The sequence below is a fragment of the Bos javanicus genome, chromosome 19 (genome assembly GCF_032452875.1).
Source record: "Bos javanicus breed banteng chromosome 19, ARS-OSU_banteng_1.0, whole genome shotgun sequence".
Taxonomy (NCBI): domain Eukaryota; kingdom Metazoa; phylum Chordata; class Mammalia; order Artiodactyla; family Bovidae; genus Bos; species Bos javanicus.
Genome location: NC_083886.1, coordinates 54,696,252 through 54,711,027, shown reverse-complemented (window position 1 = coordinate 54,711,027; position 14,776 = coordinate 54,696,252). Strand labels below are relative to the sequence as shown.

The following is a 14,776-nucleotide window of genomic DNA, read 5'->3' as shown; positions in this document are numbered from 1 at the left end:
GTGTCTCCTGCGTCTGTGGATTCTTTACCACTGAGTCACGTGGGAAGACCCAAGTTAGACACATGCTGACCCTAATTCTGCCCTGGGTGGGAATGGGGTCAGCAGAGCTCAGTGGAGCTCGGCTTGTGACCACAGCCGTGCGACTGACTACAGCCATCCTGGCTCCCAGTGGCTACTGGCGCCTTCTCTGTGGCTGCCTTGGCCTCTCCTGCTGACACCCTGCCCAGCCACCCAGGTGCCCCACAGGTTCCTGCTTCCAGGTCAGCCCCTCCCAGTGAGGCCCCAGGGCTTTGAGAGTTTCCCTGGAGGTGGGGGCTGGCTGTGGCCCTGGAGGAGGACGCCGTGGGGCAGGCTGCACCTGAGAGTTCAGCCTGGAGGAAGTGCTTCAGTGTGGGGAGCCCACGGCCCGGGTGGTGCTGGGGCCGCTGGTGAGGCCCCGGGGAAAAGGTCTCTTCCATGTCAAAAGCACAGAACTCAGATTTTCAAACCACCTCCATGGCAACCCCGAGGCCAGGGATCGTGGGAGACCTGCAATTCATGCTTGTTTGCATGTATGCGCACGCATACACACGTGCCTGGCCTTCCTTCTCCCAGTTCAGCCGGACTTAATGAGAACCACTAGTCCCTCCTCATCCCCCAAGGAGGCCCTTCCAGCTTCAGCCTCCCCGCTGCCTCTTCCCAGGTCTGGCCAAGACCCCCGCTCTGATCACTTCTGCTGTCATTTCCTTTGCCGAGAGGCCCGGGGCTAGCCAGGGAGGAGGGAAGGGGTCTTCGGGTTGGGGCTTGTCCTCTCTCTGGGCCCTCCCAGCTTTGGGGTTTGGGGACCCAGAGCTCTGGGGCTGTCGGCTCCAGCTCACATTGAGCGTGCCCACCAGTCTCTCCAGGGTCCAGTGTCTGTTGCTGATATTGTGACTCAGGTGGGGGGCAGGGAGGAAGGGAGTGGAGGAGAGGCAGGGCTGGGCGGGTGTGTCCGTGGTCTTGGGAGCCACCTGACGTTTTCACTGGGGGATCTGAAGCAGGTTCCTGCAAGGACTGGCAAGAGGGAAGGGATAGGACAGCGCACCCCATGCAGGGCCTTTCAGAGCTTCCGCCTAGCCCATGGAGGCCACCGAGGGGAGTCTGGCTCTCGGGCCGGCTGCACTTCCTGTCTACGGACACTCCTGACCCCAGCGCCGTGCTGGCTGGGCCCTGGGGGAGAGCTGTGGTGCCAGCTGGGGACAGGCGCGAGGGGGCACTTTCAGGGGCCGTGCTGGGCAGGCTGCTTTCTCATTTCAACCCTGGATCTGCCCGGAGCCGAAAAAGCAACTCGGCAGTCCGCGCTTGGTACATACCCAAAAACACATCATCATTTTGGAACCGAGGCTCCACGCAGGCTCGGGGAGGAGACCCAGCGGGGCAGCCGCAGCGGCGGGCAGGGCAGCAGGCTGGGGATGGGGGCTGTGGTCCCCACGCGGCTCTGGGTTGAGCAGGTGCTCGCACTCGCAGCTGTCTTCAGTGCTGCTCTGCTCTCTGCTCCCGCCGCCTGTCCTCTCCCTTGCCTGGTCTCCAGGGTTTCTTCCCCAGGTTGTTCAGCTCAGTGCCTGCTCTGGGCTCGCCCATCTGCTGGGTCCTGCCCAGCAGTGTCCGGTCCAGTCACTCCTGCTGCCCAGCTCTATGCTCAGAGCTGAGCTTCCCCATCCGGACGCCCGCACTCCCACGTGGGGTCTAGGGGAGGCTCCCATGGTGCCGGGGTGGGGAGGCAAAACCTCCCACCTGATCGATCTCACGGATACTGGGTGGGGAAGGGGAGACCTTCTCTGAGGTTGAGAAAAACAGAGAGAGTGGGGAAAAAAGGACCACCGTTTGTTTTCTCAAAAGGTTTCTCTTGGCTTCAGAGGTGGGAAGATGGAAGATGGTAGCAACAGAGGTGAGACCTGCCCCCGAGACCCCAGCCCCAAGTCTGGGAGGGGGAGCTGCTGGCTCTGGGCCCTGGATTGAGGCCAAGTTGAGATGAGGCGTTGCTGCCGCCAGGTCAGAAGTCGAGTGCTGTGCAGGGGCTGGCAGGGGGTGGGGGTGCTAGGGACCCCATGTGTGTGTGTCTGCCCCACACCTGGCCTGCCTCAGCATCTTCTGAGCTGCTCTCTCTATGAGCCTCTGTGCTGCTGGACACCCAACCCTGCAGAGCATCGGGCTTCTGGAGTCCTGCTCAGCCCTGCCCAGAGCAGGCTGGCCCAGCTGGCTGGCTGGCTTCCCTGACCATTGCCTCAGGCCAGGGCTGCCCAGGGGTCACAAGCTACCTAGGGACCTGGCCAGGCAGGAGGCCAATCCATCTGTCGGCCTGAAGACCAGATTCCCCCCAGGCCATCGCCCCCTCTTTGACGGAACAAAAGAAAGAGATGATCCTTAAGGTTTCTTCCAGTGGGGAAAACTGAGGCCCAGAGGCGGGATTTGGGGATGGGGTTCCTATGCACTGGTGAGGGGCAGTAGGTGGTAAGCTCCCTGTTGCCCTTGGGCCTGGCTGGTGTCCTCAGACTGGGAGAGGACGGGGACCAGTTCTGATAGTCCAGCTCTTCCTTGCCCACAGCGGGGCTTTTGGCTCGCTCCTGTTAGGATTCCCTCCCACCCCATTAAGGCCAGCTGAGGGAGTGTGGGGGCACAGGGAGGTTCCTGGCTGGCCTTAGTGGGGGCCACCCCATCCACACCCCATCATCTCCACCCAAGGGGGCCTGGCTGAGTAGGGAGGAAGGCTGGATGGAGAAGGAGGAGGTGGGGCTCTGGGGCTGGGAGCCTCTGGCTGGGTACCCTGGCTCCCGTTTAAGGCCCAGCCTGTGACTCCCAGGCTGGACGAGCCCCAAAGAGGCACCAGGACAGAAGTAGTGATGTCAGGCTTTACACCTCTGGGGCTGGCAAGGATGCTGATGGTGCGGGGAAGTGTGGAGGTGCAGGAGGAAGGGCTCAGAGGGCAGGGGTGTCTGTGTGCTCTTGTTGAATGCTCTATAACTGTGTCACAGCCCCTTCACAAGCCACAAACACTGGAGGATGGCAAAGATGTTCAGAGAAGGCCTGATGCCCCAGGAAGCCCCTGCCTGATTTCTAGCGGGTCTAATGAGCTCCAGGGCCCCCTGGGGGTGCAAGCGCTTATGAGCCAGTGAGCAAACATGGCTGGAGGCTTCGGAGGCCCAAGAATTTGCAAACCCAGCTCTGCCAGTCACAGCCATGCTTTGACCCTCAATTTCCTCATTTCTAACTGAGGTGACAACTCTGCTCCTAAGCTGTTTCAGTGATCTGATAAGACTGACCAAGTGATCAGTGATCAAAGGAGATGCATAAAAGGCCTGTACCCTCGTACCACCTGAGGATGAGTGATGGAGAAACGGGACATCAGGGTTGACGTGGGTCTCCCTGCCTCCCTGCAAGCTTGAGGAAGGGTCTGGTGCCCTGTTGCTTTTCGGAAGGCCTCTATGCCCACTCCAGGTCCCTGACCATCCTCCTCTGGGTCCTTACTGAGGTAATGAGTGCCCACACCTGTCGACACGGTGCTCAGAGCTGGCACCTGGTCACGTTTCCTCTGAGTGTGTCCAGAGGGCCCTGTGGAGCCAGGCTTTGGGTTCAGAAAGCTCACGGGGACCACAGTGCCCACCACAGGCTGTCAGGAGCCCCCGTCCTTACTTTCTGTGGCTTCCAGCCTGGTCAAGTGGCCTTGCCCTTTACTCAGACTTACCATCTCTGCCTTGGGAGATGGGCAGCTCCTGGAGGTCAGGGGCTTGGCCTTGCCTGTTGTAAGGGGGAGCAGCCATCGTGGGGCTAGGCACACAGCAGATACCTACAAAAGGGTCTGAAGAGAACTTAAAGGCTGTGGAGCATGGCTGGGCTGCCCTTTAGGGAAGGCAGGGGTGGGGGCCAAGCCCTCATGGAGAGAAAAAGCAGTTTCCTCCATGGTCTGGGTCACTGTTGACCAGACAACGAGCTTAGGTCTGGAGGGTCTGGGGCTCCAGCAAACTTCACACCGCACCTCTGGGATGTGGGTGGGAGTTCTGCACTCCCCACCCCGAGCATTTTGGGGGCTTGCCATTTCTTGCATGCCTCTCTATCCCCTGGGGACCTGCCCATGCCGCCTGCACTGCCCCTGAATAAGTCGCCTGTCTCCTGGCATCCTCTGCTCTGGGGTGGCCACACCAACATCTTCTCTGGGAAGACTGGATCAGATAGCAATGTCTCACGGGCAGGGCCTGTGTCAAATTAAGCTCTAGGATGTCTGCTAAAAAAATGCATGCCTGAGTGCACACACACGGCAGTGCAGGAGCCCACAACACAGCTGCACGCATTTCTGCACACACACACACATACTCAAACACACAGGTTCTGCCCTGCACACACGATGACTCTATCCCCACAAACATACCAAGGTGGCACATGCATCAGAGTGGCCCCCAGTCAGCAGGCCATGTCCACCCACGTGCACCCAGGAGACCTTCAGTTGGTCGGTCGCAGGGGGATGTCCCAGGGCCCCAGCACAGAGACTTGGCTGTCCACCTGTGCTGGGTGGTGACTTCTGCCACAGACTCAATCTACAGCCCTCCTGGCTGGTGGCATGAGACATGGAGAGGATGCCGCATCCTCCAGTAAGAACACCAGCAGTTATGAGTGAGAGATGATGAAGGGAGAAGGAGGAGGGGGCTGGGAGCAGCTGCCCCCACCGAGTGGGGCCAGGGAGTGGATTCTAAGGGCCACCGTCCACACAATCCCAAGCAAGCTGCTCTGCGACGGTCCCCCTCCAGCACAGTGATAAAGCAAATGACACTTTCAATAATTCAGCAGCAGGAGAGGGGCTTGGGAAGTGGAAACCTCATCAGGGGCAAGAGGAGCAAGGGAAAGATGGGGTGCATAGGGAAGACAGGTTTGAACTCACATCTGTTCCCTCACATGTCGTCACACCTGGGGGGCTCTCCCCATGTCCTGATTTAAACAGGTGCTGGCAGAGTCTCCTTCCCAAACAGTTAACATGTGGCAGCCACTCAGCACTGCCTCCCATTCAGAAGAGCCACCTGGTCCTCCCCTTTCAATAGACGAGACTCCTCTGCAGCCTCCAAGGATGGAAGGGACCCATCCATCGCTGGCCAGCTGTCGTCCTTCGACAGTTCTCCCTTTAGACTGCCCTTAAACCTGCCCTTTGGACTCCTCCTTCTGATTTCAGTGGATCTAAGGCCACATGGAGAAAACCACCTTTTCCTTCAGCAGCCCAGCCCTCGGACACTCCAAGACAGACAGTCTGGCTACCCAGTCTTCCTCCACTGGCTGAACAGTCCTAGTGAACCTTCATAGCGATGACTTCAAAGTGAACCCAAGGGTCCAGGGAGGCTCCAACCAATTTCCCCTTTGCATAATCTGGGAATGTGCCTTCAATCATGCAATCCAAATAACATGAGCTTTCGAGGCTTCTACTCAGAGTGACCGCACCCTCCAGCTTGTCTGGGACACTCTTGGTTTACAGGTAACAGTGTCCCCAGCCTGGATAAGCTATTTTGTCACTATTCACCACTGTTTTGTCACTATTATGGACTAAATGTTTTTGTCCCCCTCCCCATCCAGGGAAATTCTTATGTTGAATCTCTGACCCCAGTGAGATGGCATTAGGATGTGGGGCCTCTGAGAGGTGATTAGGGTCAGATGAGGTCATGATGGTGGGGCCCCTGTGGTGGGATTAGTATCCTGATTACTTCCTGCTTCTGCTTTCCATGTGAGGACACAATGAGAAAATAGAAAACAGCGATCTGCACCCCAAAAGAGGGCCCTGACCAGGACCCGACCTTGCTGGCACCCTGATCTTGGACTCCGGCTCCCAGAACTGTTAGCAGTAAATATCTTTCCTTGATAAGCTGCCCAGTCTGTGGCATTCTGTTACAGCAGCCTTCATGGACAAGACAACCCCCTTAATTGTACTGAACTGACCATCACTTAAAACCCTCGCCCCTTCCTTCTCTTACATTCATCAACTTAGTATTTTTGGGCCAAGAGCAGTATTTTACATTTATTCTTATTGAGTTTAGTTCAGTTTCATCTAGGGTCCTGGGCAGTATTAGTTATTCGTCTCAGTTTCAGGTAAACAAGAATCTGATCATCATGCCTATTGCACACTTACATAAATCACGGATAAAAACGCCGACTAGGCTAGGGTTGAGAGCAGAGCCTTGTGGCATACCACTAGGGACACCCCAGGAGCCAGCGCTCTTTGGAGATGATCATTCAGGCAATTCTGAATGCACCCAACTGCACCGCTATCCGTCTCCAACTGGAAGACGAATGGGGACTTCCTTGGTGGTCCAGCAGTTAAGCATCCACCCTCCAATGCGGGGCACGCAAGTTTGATTGAGGAACTAAGCCCGTGTGCCACAAATGGAGGGGTCTGCACAGTGCAACAAAGAGCTGGAGGGCCACAATGAAGACCCGCGCAGCAAAAAAAGGGAGAGAGAGAGAAGGCAGAAGCAGGGTGGGCCTAATTGCAGAGGTGATGTTCAGGCCAAGCTGGAGGAGCCAAGGGAAGGAGCCCTAAGGCTCTGTGGGAGGCATGTTCCAGCAGATGGAATAGCCCAGGCAAAGGCTGTCATGGGACGTGTTTGGCTATTCAGAGAACAGTCAAAGCAGCCCCTTGGAGTGGAGTAAGGAAACTGAAGGGGAGCTAATGGAAAAGGTGGTCAGAGAGATGATGGGGCCAGATCTCATGAGGTCTTACACGGGAGGGTGTTCTGATGACTGGCTTTTCGCTAAAGGAACAGGCAGTCCTGAGAGGATTTGAGCTGAGGAGGGGCAAGTTACAAGGTCCAACTTAGACTTTAAAAGTATCATCATTAAAACCCCTGAGCACAGTCTTTAAAAGGGGGGAGGGCCGGGTTAGGGTTAGGGTTGGGTTTTAGGGTTAGGAGGTGTTGAAGGAGGAAGACCTTAAGACCGTTTCCACTCATCCTAAGGATTTCTTCAGAGCCAGCACCCATAGTAGAGTGGGGACGGCTTCTTGGCTCCATTAGCGGTCTTATCCTTCTACCCTTGATCAAGAGAACATGAGATATCTTTGATGGCACCGGGCATCTCTTGAGAGTCAATCTGCTAGGGCAGGAAGGAGCCTGGATCCAACATCACTCAGACAGAGGCTAATTTCAGCTCAGCTGCTGACTTGCAGTATGGCTTTGAGAAAGTTTCTTAATTTCTCTGAGCCTCAGTTTCCTTTTTGGAAAAATGAGATAGCATCATGTACTTTCCTGGATCATTATGAAGTTTAGAAATCACCAAGGTGAAGGAACTGACACATAGGTGTTGCTTGATAAATGATCACCATTATAAATTCGATCAAGGGAATTTGCAGGTATAAGAATGAAGAGAGAAGCAGGTATGAAAGTGGGGGTGGGGAGACAAGTGAATTTATTCATCACAAAACTGGAGAAGGAAAAACTCCACATCCGCAAGTTCAGGAGTCTCTGGAGCCCGGCCAGCATCGGGGACCCTCAGCCTTCTGGGTAGTGACCTCTCAGCCTGGCCTGCACAGAAGCTTCTGTGGACGCTCCTTCAACCCCATCTTGCTCTGCTCCATCCTCGTTCCTGTATCTCCTGTCCTTCCCTCCAACGCATCTGCAAGTCCCAGAGAGTCAGCAGGCTGGACACCCAGCAAAGAAGCCTGGAGATTCCTTGCTAGCTTGCCTGAGACCCCTGGTTCTGTGAGCCAAGTCCTGGAAGGCTAGTTCCAGCAGACGAAGCACAGAAGCCCCGAGAGCAGAGCAGAAGATGAAAGCACATCTTCGGAGGCAAGTTGGGCCTCTGCCTCCGAGTGGTTTTCCCTTTATTCCCTTAGACTGGCTGGAAGTGCATCTGCCCCCACCCCTGCCCACCACCAGGAGACGGGATTATTTGCTCGAGTATCAGTCTGGTTGGTTCAGGGTGGCATCCTGAGCACCTAGCACAGCCCTTGGCACACAGTAGGTGCCCATGGCACCATCCTGGACCAAGTCACTGGGGCCGCCCAGGGCCTTCCCGGAAGGATTCTGGCAGGAGCAGGCCCCGCTCGGTGTTTGCTGGCTGCCGTGCAAGGGGAAGGGTGGCCAGGAGAGTGGACTTGGGGCCAGTACTCATTACTATATACTTTATAACTTTACAGAAAAACTCTTGTTGCTGAAAGCAAGTGTGTGGTCACTTGGGGCTCAGGTGTCCAGCATCTGCCTGCAGCAAGGAGAGGCAGAAGCATGCATGTGATGGTGGAAAGGACAAAAGCAAAGTGTCCTGGGAGAGCCTGAGCAGCTCAGGAGACACAGGGGTGACCCTAGTGCTCAGGAGAGGGTGGAGGGACGCAGGGGCAGAGGGAGGACGGCGCAGTCCTCTGGGCTGGTTTTGCCTTTCCAAGCACCTCACCAAGGCCAGGGAGAGACTGATTTATAACTGTTGTGTGGTGAGGGACATACACTAAATGGTGAGCCTGTATGTCCTGCTTTTCAGCCACAGATAAGAATAAAACCCACCTTATTCGTGGACCTCCCCAGTGGATCCCAGAGACCCCCAGCCCTCCCGTCGGCCTTGAGGGAAGGCCTGTAAGATCAGAAGGGATCTGAGGTGGGCAGCCAGCCTGGCTGGTGCCCGTGTCTTTCTGCCTGTTGCCCCCATCAGAGGCAGTCATCCACAAGAGACTGCACAGTTTCTCCTTTCAAGCCACCCTCACAGGCCTTCCGCATGATGGGCTGTGTCTCAGGCAGATGGTGTCAAGGCCTCACAGTCTCCCTCCTCTCCCAGCCTGCTGCCTGCAAGCTCTCTGTGCTCCCTCTGGCACGTGCCTTGGGCAAAGCCGTCCACCCCGGAGCAGGTGGGGCAGCTGTGAAGTCTGAGAGAGAGAGAGATGTGTGTCTTGCTCTCTGCACCGTGACCCATCTTCCACTCCTCGAAACCGAATGATAAATTACTCTGCCCAAGCGGAACATGCCCGGACAAGCCTCCTCTCCAACTGTAATTAATACTCTTGGGAAAACACAAACTCGGGGTTTTTATACTTTTGCACAAACATGGATGCGCACACACAGGCTCTTCTTTCTGTTGTCCTCTAATCCCATCTCGAATGTTTCATGTGCTGCTTCTTTCAGAGGTAGCACAAAGCTACCCAGCTGGATACAGCCTGAAAACCAAGGGAGGCACTGGGGACCCTTGTTAGTCCCTGCGACACAGAGCCCGACGGTTTGGGAGCTGATTTTCTGGCAAGTGGTTCCCATGCTGCTGGTACAGTAAGCTCCCTACATAGGAAAGAGTTCCATTCCAAGAGCGCGTTTGTAAATCCAATTTGTTCATAAGTCCAGCAAAGTTAGCCTAGGTATTCAACTAACACAGTTGGCTACATAGGACTTTACTGTAACAGGTACACAAATAATTCATAAAAAACAAACGCAAAAAATAAACATTTTAAATCTGACAGTACAGTACCTTAAAAGTATAGAAGTACAGTACAAAATAGCTAGCATTGAAAGGAGCACGCTTGAATTTTTGAAAGTTCACAACTTGAAGGTACGTATATAGGGGACTCAATGCACAGTGTAGCCTTAGAGTTAGAAACAGCCGTGGGATTGGGTGAACCCTTCGTGATCAACATATCAGACATTCCCCCATCTTTTTTCCCCCACGATGACAGCCTAAGTGATGCACTAATCCAAACACATGTGCATATATGTCAAAAAACTCCTGACATCTGATATTCCTGGAAAAAAGTTCTATAGTGAGTCAGAAACCTTGCAGTCCCGTGAAGCTAGTCTGCCAACAACCCTGACAATGGAAATGCTCTGTCAAAGGTCAGGAGAGCCCTAGCTAGCCTGGTAGGGCCTAGTCCTCTGTGTCCCATGCTGGTCAGTTAGCTCCTTTGGTGTGGCAGGTGGAGGCATGGCTGGGCAGGGGCTCAGAAACCCAAGCCCAAGAAACCCACACTCTCTTATAAGGATCATCAACTTTGCTCAAGGGAAATTCTCAGCTTGAAAAGAAGCCTGGGCAGCATGAGCCTGAGCAAACCGTTTACCCATCCTAAGCCTCAGTTTCCTCATCTGTAAGATGGGGATAATGTGTCGTATGAGTTAACAGCTGTGTGAGCCCCTCATAGGCTGGGGGATGCTGTGCACAGATAGAGGGTTAAGACTGCAGCTCCAGCTGTGCCTGGCTCGTGGAGAGGGCTTGGGGACTGTGATTTGGGGGAGTGAGTGGCCTTAGCGTCTGACAGGTCCTCCTTCCAGCTCAGCTACTTGTATGGGGGTTGAGGTGGATGCTGCGCCTGATATGCTATGATATGCTTAAACTGGGAGGCAGTTGGGGCTGCTGGGGGACTCTGAGTTCCCTTTTGCCTCACCACTGGGGGGTTTCTGACCTCCCCACCCCGGGGGTTTCTGACCTCCCCACCACAGGGGGTTTCTGATTTCCCCACCCCAGGGAGCTTCCTGACCTCCCCATCACTGAGGTTTAGAGAGGCTTGGCGGTATTATCCTCCCCCTCCCTACTTATTCTTTACAATCAGAAATTTCTTAAGAAGAGATTCTGTGAAGAGCCCTTTGTAACAGTCTTCTAAGATCTAAATTCTTGATGTTGCAGATTCATCTTAATTGAGTTGGGGTGGGGTGGGCCGTTCTCAAGGAAAATGAGACAACGGTGTTTGTCCCTCTACTCAGACCCCTCACTGTCAGGTCCACGGTGCCTGGACCAGCCCACTCCCTTCACAGGAGCTCTCCCTCCTCCCACCCTGGTGCCTTGAGGCAAGAGTGGTTTTCAAGACATTGGACACCAGACGATGAAGGACAATGATCTGTCTCTGAGAGGTGGGAAACCCAGAGAGGGGAGCCCTCATAGCTTTCCATCCAGAGAGGTTTCAGGCCAAAGTGCAGGGATCCCAGGTAGAGCCTGGGGTCATTCCTGAGTTGAGACAGAACTGAGAGCTGGGGAGACCAAGTTGACTGGACCTGTAAGACTTGTAGCAGAGAGGAAAGAGCTGGACAGAGTGGGGACCCTGGAGAGTTCTAGAGGGTTCCCACTGAGTATTCAGCTGAGTCCTAATCAGCACATGCATTTGAGGGAAGAACCATCTGAAAGGATTAGAGGAAACAGTACAGCCATCAAAATAACAAAATAAGAGGTAAAGCTAATAAGTCATGAATGGAGATAAAATGGAATAATGATTAAAAAAATACTCAATCCAAAAGAAAGCAAAAAAAGATGGAAAAGAGGATAAAGAACAAATTTAAAAAACAGAAAAAAAATGAGATGACAGACTTAAGCCTATGTTGGACTAAGGTTTGAAAATTAATGAATATAATTCACCAAGTTTTTAAAGTTGTTTTTTTAGCAAACTAAAAATGGAAAGACATACGATCATTTCAATGGACACAGGAAAAGAATTTAACAAAAGTCAACATCAGTTTCTAACAAAAAAAAAACTGAAAAAATTTTCCAACGAACTAGCAATAGAAGGGAACTAGGTGAGCAAACTCCAGGAGACAGTGAAGGACAGGGAAGCCTGGTTTGCTGCAGTCCATGGGGTCACAAAGAGTTGGACATGGCTGAGCAACAAGAAATAGAAAGAGCCCTATGAAAAGCCTACAGATAATATCCTACTTAGCAGTGAGAGGCTTACTATCTTTTTAACACAAGGTGTAAAACAAGAATGGTTGTTTTCACCACTTCTGTTTAGTGTTCTACCAGAGGTTCTAGCCAGTGAAACAAGGCAAGGAAAAGACATACAAGGCCTCCAGATTGGAAGGGTAGAAGCAAAACTGTCTTTCTTCACAGACAACATGATCATATATGCAGAAAATCTGATTGAATCTACAAAAGCTACTAGAACTGGTGAGTTTTGCAAGGTTTCAGGATACATGATTGCTATCAAAAAACATAATTTTGTTTTTATACACTAGCAACAATCAGAAATGGAAATAAAAAAAGGCCATTTAAAATAACAAAAAAATATGTGATACCACTTTTCACTTTCATGCATTGGAGAAAGAAATGGCAACCCACTCCAGTGTTCTTGCCTGGAGAATCCCAGGGATGGGGGAGCCTGGTGGGCTGCCGTCTATGGGGTCGCACAGAGTCGGACACGACTGAAGCGACTTAGCAGCAGCAGCAGCAGCAGGGGGTAAATCTGACAAGAGACATATAAGACCCATACACTGAACCACAAACCATAGATCAGAGAAAGGCGCCCCAACTAACTGGGGAGACATACCTTGTTTAAGAGTCAGGAGATAATATTAAGATTCAATGATCCTCCAAGTTGATCTATAGATTCAATGTAATCCCATTCAAATTCCCAGTTGGTATTAAAAAAACAATTCACATGCTGATTCTAAATGTAAGGGACCTAGAATAGCTAATCAAAGTTGGAGGGCCAACATTACCTGATCTCCAGACTTAATATAAAGCTACAATAATCGTGGTAGTATGGTATGGCATTCAGGTAGACAAACAGGTCAATGCAACTAAGTCCAGAAGTGGACCCACACATATATGACAACTAATTTCTTTTCAAACTGAGAAGACAATTCAACAGATAAAGGACAGTTTTTAAAATACGTAATATGGAATTCTGCGCTTCCCTGGTGGCTTATTGGTAAATAATTCACCTACCAATGCAGGAGACGTGGGTTCTGTCCCTGGGTTGATGAGATCCCTGGAGGAGGAAATGGCAGTCCACTCCAGTATTCTTGCCTAGGAAACTCCATGGACACAGGAGGCTACCAGGCTACAGTCCATGGGATCGCAAAAGAGTTGGACTTAACTAAGAGACTAAACAACAGCAACAACAATACGGAATCCACTGGCTATCCACATGCAGAAAAATGAATTTCAATCCACCTTCCACTATACACAAAAATGAACTCAAGATAAATCACAGACCTAATGGAGTATCTGAAACTTATAAAATGTCTGTAAGAAAGTATAGGAAAAAACCTTGGTGACTTTGGGTCATGCTAAATAAATCTTAGATACAGCATGATCTATGAAGAACACATTGGCAAACTAGGCTTCATCCAAGTGAAAAAGTGTGCTCTTCACGGGGACACTATAGAGAGAATGAAAAGTCAGACCAATGGGAAGAAAAATATTGGCAAAGCAGGTGTCCAATAAAGGACTTATATTCAGAATATCTAACTAACTCCCAAAACTCAACCATAAGAAAACAAACCACAAGTCTATTCTCTATATTTGCGTCTCTGTTGAGAGAGTAGCACTGAAACATATATATTACCATGTGTAAAGTAGATGGTGGGAGGTTGCTATTACAACACAGGGAGCTCAGCCGGGTGCTCTGTGACAACCTAGAGGGGTGGGAGGAAGGCTCAAGAGGGAGGGGATATATGTTTACTTATGGCTGATTCGTGTTGTTGTACCGCAGAAACCAACACAACATTTTAAAGCAACTATCTTCCAATTAAACATAAGAAAAAAAAAACCACCCAATAAAAATATAGGCAAAGATTTGAACAGGCACTTCACCAAAGGAGATGCAGGTGTCAAATAATCACATGAAAGATGATCAACATCATTCGTCATCAGGGCAATGCAATGGGACTACAGCCAAATACCATTTCACACCTGTTAGAGTGGTTAAAAGGATAAAGACCGGTAACACCGAGTGTCGGTGAGCATACAAATCTGTGATCCTCACACACGGCTGGTGGGAATGTGAAATGGTGCAGCCATCTTTGGAAGAGAGTTTGGCATTTACTTAAAAAGTTCAACATGCACTTCCCATAGGAGCCAGTCATTTCATTCTTGGTATTTTACCCCAGAGAAAAGCAAGCTGGTGCTTGTACAAAGACTTGGTCATGAACGCTCCTGGCAGCTTTATTTGTAATAGCCCCAGACTGGAAACATCTCACATCTCCTTCAAGGACTAAATGGATAAACAAACCATGGTGCTTTCATAACATGGAATACTTCTCAGCAACAAGAAGGGTGAGCTGTGGATGCACACCACCACCTGGATGAATCTCAACACAATTGTGTTGGTGAAAGAGGCTAAACCAAAAAAGAGAGGACATAAGACGCGATTCTATTTATATAAAGTGCTAGGGAAAACAGATCATTTTATGGCAACAGAAGGCAGATCAGTGCTTGCCTAGGAAAAGGGGATTGGGAAGAGGTGAGAGGAAGAGATTAAAGAGCACCAGGAAAGTTCTGGGGGTGATGGATGTGTTTGGTGTCTTGACTGTAGCGATGATGTCCCGGGTATAATCATGTCAAAATGTAAAACTGTACACTGTGAAAACACCTAGTTGATTGTGTATGCATTGTACTTTGGTAAAGCTGAGTAAAATACTGAGTGTGCAAAAATCCAGCCAGCTGGTCACTACATCATCCTTAGAGTGCAAATGGACTCTCTGTCTCACAGACGAATTTACCTGAAGACTGGTTTGTATGCTTGCCCATACAATGAGACTCACTTTTATAAAGATGGCCTGGCAAGAAGGCTGCCGTGTGAAGCTGCCTTCTCTGTGGTTACAACACTCTGGTGAGAGAGTGAGAGCAAGGCCGACTCCACTTTCTCTGTCCCCTCCCACGGAGAAACGCATCGAGCACTCACAGAGCCAGGACAGTCACTCCCTGGGGACTCTGTCATGCATCATCCAGGGACACACGAAGAGGACCCCTGATGGAAAGCTAGTGAGCGGGGCCCACTTGTCCTCCCCACACAGCTCCTGTGGCCTGTGGTGAATGACATCTGGGAGACACTCCCTGGACAAGTCAAGCTCCATTTGGTCCATGATGAGCCAAGCGTGGGCTTGGGGAAAAAAAACAC

The 14,776-nt window shown here is 51.5% G+C and overlaps 1 protein-coding gene across 6 annotated transcripts in view; it reads right to left on the bottom strand.

The window, feature by feature from the left end:
• RBFOX3 (RNA binding fox-1 homolog 3) overlaps nt 1-14,776 on the bottom strand; it is a 440,093-nt gene that overhangs the window by 113,941 nt on the left and 311,376 nt on the right. The window lies entirely within an intron of this gene.